Genomic DNA, 11,036 nt, shown 5'->3' on the forward strand with positions numbered 1-11,036 from the left:
CTCGCAGATTACAACAAGGCAATAAAGGCAGCCAAAGAGGACTGCAGGAGGGTTTTCACAAGCAACGTGGAGAGTCAATCGGAGACCTCTAGGCTGGTACAAATCCTTGGAACAACCAAGACTCCATATCTAGGGAGCCTACAGGCACCAGATGGCAGCCACACGGAAACCATGGGAGAGACTCTGAAACTCCTAATGAACACCCACTTTCCAGGCTTCATACAGGCCCAGGAGAGAGATAAAGAAACAATGCAAAATCAGAGGGATGTCTACGAAACCCATGATTGGGCATTGGCAAATAAAGTAGTGCAGCCCTGGGGGGTCAAGTGGGCCATCAAAACCTTTGAACCCTTCAAGGCACCGGGACCAGACGGGATCTACCCAGCCCTATTACAGGAAGGGATAGAGACTATCACGGGACCCCTAACCAAGATACTCAGAGCTAGTATAGCCCTGAAACATGTCCCTAGTGTGTGGAATGAGACTAGGATAGTATTCATTCCCAAGCCGGGAAAAACCGGTTATCTAAAACCAAAAGACTTCCGTCCTATAAGCCTAACATGCTTCATCCTGAAGACCCTGGAGAGGCTGGTGAATAGACACATCAAGGCCGGGCCCTTGGCTGACAGACCCCTCTGCCCCTGTCAATATGCATACAGGGAGAGAAGATCAACAGATACCGCCTTACATCACCTGGTGGGACTGATTGAGGGACAACTGGCGGTCAAGGGTTTTGCCATAGGCGCCTTTCTGGATATTGAGGGGGCTTTTGATAGCACTTCGAATCCGGCTATAGAAAAAGCCATGGAAGAATGACAGGTGTCGAAGACTATCATTGCTTGGACACAAAACATGCTGAAAGGCAGAAGACTATTGGCAGGACATGGGAGGGCATGTGCGGAGGGACGTCCAACTAGGGGCTGTCCGCAGGGGGGAGTTCTCTCGCCCCTGCTATGGAACCTGGTTGTAGATCGACTTCTAAATCAACTAAGTGAGGCCGGCTTCCACATCACCGGTTTCGCCGATGATATGGCAGCTGTTGTGAGAGGCGGATTTCTGAGGGTGTTAAGGGACCTGATGGCAACAGCCGTCAATATCATTGAGGACTGGTGCAGGGAAACTGGCCTATCGATAAAACCAGCCAAGACAACAGTCCTGGTTTTCACCAGAAATTATAACCTGGAAAAGATCTAACCTCTGAAGCTAAATGCCTTGGAGATAAACTACACCAGCAGAGTGAAATATCTGGGTGTCCGCCTGGATAATAAACTCAGCTGGAAAGAACATATCTGTACACAGAGAAATAAAGTGTTCGCCTCTATGTGGGCGTGCAGAAGAGCTGTGGGCAGGACATGGGGACTCAATCCTAAGATGATGCTCTGATTCTACCAAATTTTTCTACTTCCGAGACTGTTATACGCTGCGGTCGTCTGGTGGCTGATGGTGAGTAAGACGGAAACAAGAAACCTGTTGAAAAGCCTACAGGGAACCTTCCTGAGGGCTGCAACGGGAGCCATGAAATCGATACTTACTGAGGCGCTAGAAATAGCACTCAGTATCCCACCCCTCGACCTTAGGGTTGTGAGTTGTGCTACCACAACTGCATATAGATTAAGGTGTCAACAAGAATGGAAGATGACGGGCCAAGGCCATACAAAGCGTAGCCTAATCAATGATCTACCCTTCATAATTAAGACGGATAGGATTCCTAGGACGTATCAGATCAGGAAAACTTTCAGAACAAGTATACCACCCAGACAGGAGTGGCTAGACTCGGAACTTAAACCAGGACCAAGAGAGGACTACTGGTTTACGGACGGCTCTGGCTTCAATGAAAGTTTTGGGGCGGGTATCTACCGTCTGAAAGATGGCTTCGGAGAGTCTTTTCCGCTGGGCCATCATTTAACCGTCTTTCAAGCAGAAATGTTGGTCATACTTAAGTGTGTCGAGTATCTGAACGCGAGAGACACACAAAAGATGAAAATATTCATCTGCAGTGACAGCCAGGCGGCGATTCACGCCCTGGAAAAACTCACTACAGAGTCACAGGTGGTGTGGGAATGCATGCAGGCATTGGACACACTGGGTAAAAACAACCAGGTCACCGTAACCTGGGTGCCAGGTCACCATGGGATTCTGGGTAATGAAGAGGCAGATAAGCTGGCCAAGGAGGGTACAGAAAGTGTGCCCTCACACGGCCTGCTTGGCATGCCCTTCGCAGTGGGAAAAACTCTTATTAAAGATCATTTCCAGCGAGATCATGTCAGACGTTGGGAGAAAGTTGCGACCTACAGGCAAGCGAAACTGTTTATGAGGGGGCAACTGGCTCCACTTGACATTTTCCAAATATGTCTGAACTTGAGTTTTCCGGTACTTTCTCGTTTGCGGCCCACCTTCGTGTGAAATTGTTGTTGATAACGATATCAATATATAAATATTTATTTAAAAAAACATTTTCCTGACATGTCTGAAATTGAGTTTTCCCGTAGTTTCCTGTTTGCCGCTCCTATTCGTGTGAAATTGTTGTTGATAACGATATCAATATATAAATATTTATTTAAAAAAACATTTTCCTGACATGTCTGAAATTGAGTTTTCCCGTAGTTTCCTGTTTGCCGCTCCTATTCGTGTGAAATTGTTGTTGATAACGATATCAATATATAAATATTTATTTAAAAAAACATTTTCCTGACATGTCTGAAATTGAGTTTTCCCGTAGTTTCCTGTTTGCCGCTCCTATTCGTGTGAAATTGTTGTTGATTACGATATCAATATGTAAATATTTATTTTAAAAAGAAGAGTTCAGAAGGGGAGGGAGTACGTATATGTGCAAAGGCAGAGGATCAGTCATTCAAAAACTTAGGTACCCCTACCAATTTGGCATAGTCCTCGACAAATTTTACACGTTGTAGTAGGAGTTTCCGAAAAATCTCCATCTGCTGCAAAACTGATAAGAATGGAAATGCATTGGAAAATGTCCGAACGCAATCTTCTGTTTAGATAGAATTTTTCGGTTTACCTGGGAACGCACGTTGTACTCACAACCATAAGAACATGATGTTCGACAAACTGGAGCAGAGTTTTCGGACCCTTTGATGTCTTATCGCACCGCAAAGATCAAATATTATCCAAGCCATTTTTCAGCCATTTTTTTCCCACCAACAAAAAATGTTGCTATTTTGTTAATAATTTTCCATGAGTCACATGATTCTTTTTCAACAAATCACGTAAGATTTTACCGACTGTACAAGCGTAGGCACACTCACATATGTATCTATATAAACAAATTTCACCTTGATTTTCCGCTAGTTCTTTAGTGTCTTTATCATGAACAACATGGATCCTTACGGGTGTAAAAGATTATTGAGGTCATTGGAGGATGCGTATGAAATAGTGAAAACGAATAGGTGAACCCAGGGAAATTCAACAATGGCTTAATCACATCAGAGGATATTCAAAAGAAATTAATGCATTATTGAAGAGGAGTGCGAGTCATAGTGAGAAAAGACGTTTAACTCACAGGTTAGGACGACTGAACGCGTTCTACGCAAGATTCAGAAACTTGGAAGTGATAGGAGGAGATTTAAGTGCCAATTTAACCGATAGAGTCCGATGGGAGGACTTACAAAGTGTTTTTGCGGGTCGTATGAGAACCGGTGTAATCATTAAGGTGAAAAATCCAGACATACCCAAATTTTTAGATGATGCTAGACGAATGCTCTGTGTACGTTTGAAAAATGCCTTGAAACAAGATGGAAGTTTGAAAGTGAATGTAATGTTAACGTGTAAATATGGAAAGTAATAGAGATGAACATCTCATTAAAGAAGAAAAATATTTCTGTACCAAGAATGAAATAATTCTTGATTCAACTGATATTAAACAGTGGTTCGAGGAGCATATTAGAGAAAAACTTCTTGTGAAAGCGGATGAGTTCCAGGAAAAAGACTCAGGCTGGAGATTAGTTGGCGTCATCAATTTAGAAGTGAACATAAATAAATATAATCCATTGCGCGGAGGAAACAGCTTCGTCGAACTACCTGAATGGATTAAAAACAAACATGCTGTCATGAACGTTCAAAATAAAGACGATGCCTACTCCTTTTTATGGTCCATTATGACCGCTCGCTGTAACGTTCAAGACAAGAAACTACCTAACTCATACCCAGCTTTCAGCACTGTTATGAATAGATTTGGTAATTTCAAATACCCCATGGTATTAAGGGATATTCCCAAGTTTGAGAAAATGAATGAATTGTCGCTTAATGTATATGGAATCGACAGTGACGAAGAATCAGAGAAAAAATGGATTGTGCCCCTTTATTTGAGTAAAAATTTTCCAGCCACACTGCAAGAGGAAGAAAGAACAATTCACCTTCTCATGATTGAAAAAGACGACATCCTCGATGGTGAACAGGAAAGAATTCATCACTATACATGGATCTTGAATTTGTCTCGTTTAGTTGGTGCGCAAATTCCAAAAGTTAAACGTAAAACACTCATATGTGACAGGTGTTTGTGTCACTTTTTCAAATAAAAGGCCTGCACTAATCATAGGGTCGATTGTGTATCAATTAATAAGTGTCCAATGATTTTTCCTCATCGTCGTGAAAAATATTTAAAATTTCAAAATTTCAAAAATCAACTGGCTGTTCCATTTGTTGTATACGCTGATACTGAGTGTTTATTGGAAAAAGTGTCCGATGACGATGATGTAAATACCAAAATGTACCAAAATCATGTACCATTCAGTGTTGCATTTTATGTGAAATGTAGCTATGATAACTCAAAATCGGAACTCTCTATTTATCGTGGAAAAGACTGTGTAGAGTGGTTTATTGAGCAGCTACGTATTTTAGCTATAAAAGTTGATGCTGAATTACAGAGAAATGAGCCCATGAACTGGACTTTGGAGATGGAGCGAGCCTATAATGCAGCTAAAATATGTCATATTTGTGGCAGGGCATTCACCGAAAAAGCAGTGAAACATCGGGACCATTGTCACTTTACGGGAAAATATCGCGGAGCAGCTAATCCCGGTTGTAACCTGAATTACACACAATCGTGTATAATCCCTGTGATTTTCCACAATTTGTCAGGTTATGACTCACACTTTTTCATTAAGTCCCTTGCGAGACAATTCGAGGGCTCTGTGACAATAGTCCCAATTAACAAAGAGAAATACATTTCTTTTACGAAATCAGTCGAATCAACAAGAGTTCACTTGAGATTCATTGACTCATTTCGTTTTATGGCAAGCAGTATCGATAAGCTTTCTTCATATTTAGAAGATGAAAAAAAAAATCACAGCCAGTCATTACCCTCAAAAACGACAATTCGAACTGGTTGTATGCAAAGGACTTTTCCCATACGAATACTTGGATGCATGGGAGAAATTAAGGGTACAACAATTACCACGGAAAGAAGAGGTTTATTCTCGACTGAATGATCAGCACATATCCGATGAAGATTACAACCATGCATGTGATGTGTGGAGAAATTTTAGCATTCGGCAATTTCACACTCGGTGAATATGAGCAATTTCACACTCGGTGAATATGCGGATTTATATCTGAAAACCGACGTATTGTTGCTAGTAGATATTTTCGAAAATTTTCGAGAGAGTTGTTTCACCGCATACAACTTGGATCCTCTTCATTATTATACAGCATCAGGACTGGCTTTTGATGCAATGTTAAAAATCACTGGAGTTCAATTGGAATTATTTCAAGACCCTGAGATGTTCCTTTTCATTGGGAAAGGCATTAGAGGAGGACTGTCGCAGTGTTCTAACCGATATGGAAAGGCTAATAACCCCTACATGGGTGCTAATGAGTATAACCCAGAGGAAGAGAAATCATATTTGATGTATCTAGATGTGAATCACTTATATGGAGCAGCAATGAGTCATCATTTACCGAGTGGGAATTTCTGTTGGATGGAAGATTGGTCATCCCTCAACATCCTGAACATTCCAGATGACTCAGAGACTGGATACATTTTGAAAGTTGATGTGGAATACCCGCAGGAATTCCATGAAGAGCATAAAGATTTACCATTGTGCCCGGAACACATAATCCCTCCAAACGGTCAGGCAAAGTTACCAACATTATTGACCACGTTGAACTCCAAAAAAAATTATGTCATTCATTATAAAAATGTCAAACAATATTGTAGTTTGGGCTTAAAAATCACTAAAATTCATAGAATCTTGAAGTTTTCTCAAAACTCGTGGTTAAAAAAATATATTGATTTAAATACTAAGTATCGAAAAAATTCTCAGAATGACTTTGAAGAATTTTTTTATAAAATTGATGAATAACGCAGTTTTCGGAAAAACAATGGAAAATGTCAGGAAACATCATGATGTGAAACTCGTATCAAGATGGGATGGACGATGGGGTGCTCAGAGTTGGATATCGAAACCCGACTTTCATAGTAGTATTATTTTCGGTAAGGATTTGGTAATAATCCAAATGAGCCGAATGAAAATTAAATTTAATAAACCATTATAGATATTTCTAAAGCATATATCTATGATTTTTACTATAATTATGTGAAAAAAACTTTTAAGGATAGGGCAAAACTATTGTACACAGACACGGATAGTCTTATTTATCATTTCAGAGTAGAGGATATTTAAGAAACTATGAAAAATGATATTGATAAATTCGACACTTCTGATTATCCACTAAATAATGTATATAATATACCTCTAAAGAATAAGAAGAAATTAGGTTTAATGAAAGACGAAAATCATGGCAAGATTATGACTGAGTTCGTGGGGCTCCGAGCAAAAATGTATAGTTTTAAAGTGTCTGGTGAAGATCGAGAAAAATCGCGGGCCAAAGGAGTGAAAAAATCAGCATTGAAACGTATTACATTTGAAGACTATAACGCCTGTTTGAATCAACCTAAAAATGTGTGGATGTCATAGAATATAATTAGATCGATCAAACACGATGTGTTCACGATCAATCAAACTAAACTAGCTCTGAGTTCGTATGATGATAAGCGCATTCTCCTGCCAAATACGACAGATACTTTGCCTTACGGTTTTAAGAATAATAATATTGTAAATAATTTGTAAAAGGATGATGGATGGGAGAAATAAAAAAAAAGTTTGTTAAAAAAAAAAGTTTTTTTATTCAATAAAAATGCCTCATACATATGTCTTTTTAATCCACCCAACGACTATGCTACCAGTTTCATCTTCTTTTGTTACTCGAAACAACAACAATAATGCTATAAGCCAAAGAAAAAACATTCCCACTGCTGCTGCAAAAAATAATATTGTGACGGATGATTGCTCATCTTTTTTACACTCATATAAAAACTCATCTAGTTGTACATAATATTGTGGGAGATATTGACCGTATTTTTGCATCTTCTGAGTAACAGTGAGATTTCTAGTAGTGATATATTCCCCTGATATTTCTACAAATTGTTGATAGCCAATCATCGTTGCATATGATGTATAAGCCTCACATCCTGTCTTAACTTGAAGAATTCCTGTGCCTGAGAAATTCATTGCATCTCTCCACTCTCCTCCACATGAAAAATTCACCTCCTCTCTCTTGGACACTGAGTATAGCCAGCCCTTTTCAGTTTGCCTCCAATATGACGCAGAGGTGGAACTCAGTTTGATACTACAATTAGCAAGTGGTGACAGTTTTCTTCCAGTCATAAACATTGTAGCCTCACAAATCGGTTGATAAGTGCATCGTAGAATGGATACTTTAGTTTACAAATATACTGATGATGATCTACAGACAGGCATCCGGCAATGTCGTCGGAGCGTGCTAGGGTATAATGATATTGACTAAGCAGCAGGTAGTCGCCCCTAGGTTGAATGTACGCTGACCCTTGGCGGTGGCCGAACACTTGAGCCGTAGGATATGGATACATTTTGTACAGGTAGTAAACCGCTGACTTTAAAAGAGGAATGTCCAATACCACTATTAATTTTCCCTCCTCAAAACCAACATTTGTCTTGGAAATTTTCATTAATTTCTCGGAGTGCAATTGTTCACNGAGAGGAATATCCAATACCAATATTAATTTTCCCTCCCCAAAACCAACATTTGTCTTGGAAATTTTCATTACTTTCTCGGAGTGCAATCATATACTCGACAGAGGAAAAACCAATGATCGGTCCTGATTTGTTGTAATAAAATGATTGACAGCATTCTGAAGTATCTCGTATGTAAATAATTCTGGGTGAATCACACCCGCCTTCACTAAATATACAACGTCGATGATTGTCTGCTGTGACGTGTTATTTTCCGTCACAAATAGTTTTTCTTTATTCGACCGTTTCGCGTGTGGGGTTGCTAATTTTGAAATCACCAGACGGGAAGTCACCAACCGACAGCGAGAGTCACAAGACAGATTTAGTATATTTTGTTAATTATTTCATTTTGTATTTCCTCCTGTATTGTTTGAATCGAATCTGGCGCCGACATCGTGGGACTGAGGTGGAACGTCTCCAGGAATCGTCGAGGGGCTTCGGGACACTTCGAGTTCGTGATGCGAGCCTCATGGGTCTTCGAATTGCCAGAGGTCGCCAGCTCTCGGGCAACTTTAGGGAAAACGTGACGTAGGAGTCCGACTTGTTCAATGCGGAAGGGGAGTGGAGGATTTCGCCAAAATCAGGAGGAGGTTGAGTTGGATCGTCTTTTGGGGACAGAATGGTCTGGAAAAGGATTTGGAAGGATGTCAGAGGATGTTCGGATTTATTTGATATTTTGGAATAAGTTGTTTTTAAATAAATAATGTTGGAGAAGTCACTGCGCATGCGCGGACGGACTTGATTCGGCCATGTGAGCGACAGATTCTAGTTGTTTGGAAACTGATTGAAGGAGTGAATGGAACGAGCAGCCAATGAGCGTCGTTGCCGCGTTTTCACGGTCCCGCGTGGTGTCGCTGGGAAAACGAAACTCACTTCCCGTTTGGTGGTTTCGCCATATGTTGTGTCTGATCAATTTTTGGAGTTCTATTGCGTTAATTTTGGAGTTTTGGGGAGCCTGAAGGCGCTCTGGAAGGAGAAATAAACCTGTGGAGGAAGCCCCGAGTGGATTTGTCTGGAGGAAGGTCCCGAGGACTCGGATTTGAGGAGTTTTTGGAGACGTTTTCCGGAGACACCGAGGTGGACTGCTGGGTGAGCGGGGTGGCTACAACTCTGTATGAGGCATCTGTGTGACTTTGTTGTGAGTAGGACTCTGGCCAATTTTACAGTTTTGAACAGATGTTTTGTGCATCTTAGTCCCGTAGGACATTTAGAGTTTCGAAATAATTGCCAGATAGAGTCCTAGTCACTCTGATCAGTAATTGATTAGTGGGTCTCTTTTGTCTCTCTCTCGTGCGTATTTGGAATTAATGTGTCTGATCATTCGATTTCGGTTGTCTCGCGACATTGATTTATTTCGTACAGTTTCGGGCTGTCGTGTTTTATGTTGGGAGCGATAATTATTTTATGAATATTTTATTTTGAAATGATACTTGGAAAATTAATCAGTGTTGCGTTTGAGTGAATTTGTGTTAGACGAACACTCTCGCTGTCGGTTAATATTCAGTGAAGGACATTGAACGTAGGTTTATTTTGTGTCTCGTGACCTTGCTTCGTTTCGCTGGCCCGTTGTCTTGGGTTTTCGTATTTGTTTCGGACAGCCAGCTTTACTTGTCACGTAGACGAATTCTAGAGTTTCGATCGTTCAGTGTTGTTCAATCTACATGATTATTATTGACAATACTCTGATTTTGATTTTTATTTTTCTCTTTGACATTATTTATTTCTGACTTTTGGGATGGTTAGATCTTTCAATTTAACTATCGGGATCTCTTCTGACTAAATTGACTGAGTATTTTACTTCTCTATTTTCCTATCAGAATTCTNAGAGTTTCGATCGTTCAGTGTTGTTCAATCTACATGATTATTATTGACAATACTCTGATTTTGATTTTTATTTTTCTCTTTGACATTATTTATTTCTGACTTTTGGGATGGTTAGATCTTTCAATTTAACTATCGGGATCTCTTCTGACTAAATTGACTGAGTATTTTACTTCTCTATTTTCCTATCAGAATTCTTTATTCCTTTGACAATTGTAGATTTAGTACCTAGCGAAACCTCATGATCGTTGATCGATCGAAATAACCAAAGGGGGTTTTCAAGGAAATTAATTTGTTTTATTGTATCGAGACATTTAAGCCTGATTAAATATTGTGATTTTTCCCCGCAATTCTGAGTTGAATTCATTTATTCGGTCAAGACCCAGTCATACGTTAATCTACGCTTCACCAGTGACCTTCACGCCATTCTTCGGTCTGAGTTAGCAGGAGACCGTCTCACAGCTTGGGATAATTCTGGAAATTTTGATTTTGGTTGTTCGTTTCGTTCCAGTGGTCGTTCTGGTAACAACGACCTGGCGCTCGACTTATTTGTGGTTTCAGGGTTGTCGTGCGTCGAAGGCCTACGTAGTGGATCGAGGGTTCCGTGAACCTCAGGAAATTACGTCACACTGCAAAGTATATTGATAATTATCCAACTTTATTGTCAAATGATCAGACCAATCCCTCATTCGATTCATCATAGTATGATACGGTTGTCTATAAAAAGTTCCGTTCTTGGCCAAGTCCTCAATTAACTTGATAGCATCATGAAGAGCTGTGAGACTTGCTGCTGTTCGATTTTTCATTTCATTGAGTTCATCATGCAGATGATGCAATCCTGTTTGAATTATATGTGGTCGAGAATTATCAACTGTTTTATTCACTATCCGATCATAATCGTATTGAGTTTCATTCAAGGAATGGAAAAATGTCTCTGAAATTATCCCCAGAAATCCTGAGGGTACACATTTCTTATCACTCATTGATTTATTCATGAAAAAGAGGAATTGATTGATATATTTTTCCACATTCTCCTCTTTCATCAACAGATTTTCCGCTTGAAGAACGGTCACACATTTTTCATCTTCAGCATAGTATTTACATGTTTGATTCATGTTTTCCAGCATTTTTCGTGTCACAAACGGT

The sequence above is a fragment of the Diachasma alloeum genome, unplaced genomic scaffold, assembly GCF_001412515.2.
Source record: "Diachasma alloeum isolate Michigan unplaced genomic scaffold, Dall2.0 Dall_scaffold_00436, whole genome shotgun sequence".
Lineage (NCBI taxonomy): Eukaryota > Metazoa > Arthropoda > Insecta > Hymenoptera > Braconidae > Diachasma > Diachasma alloeum.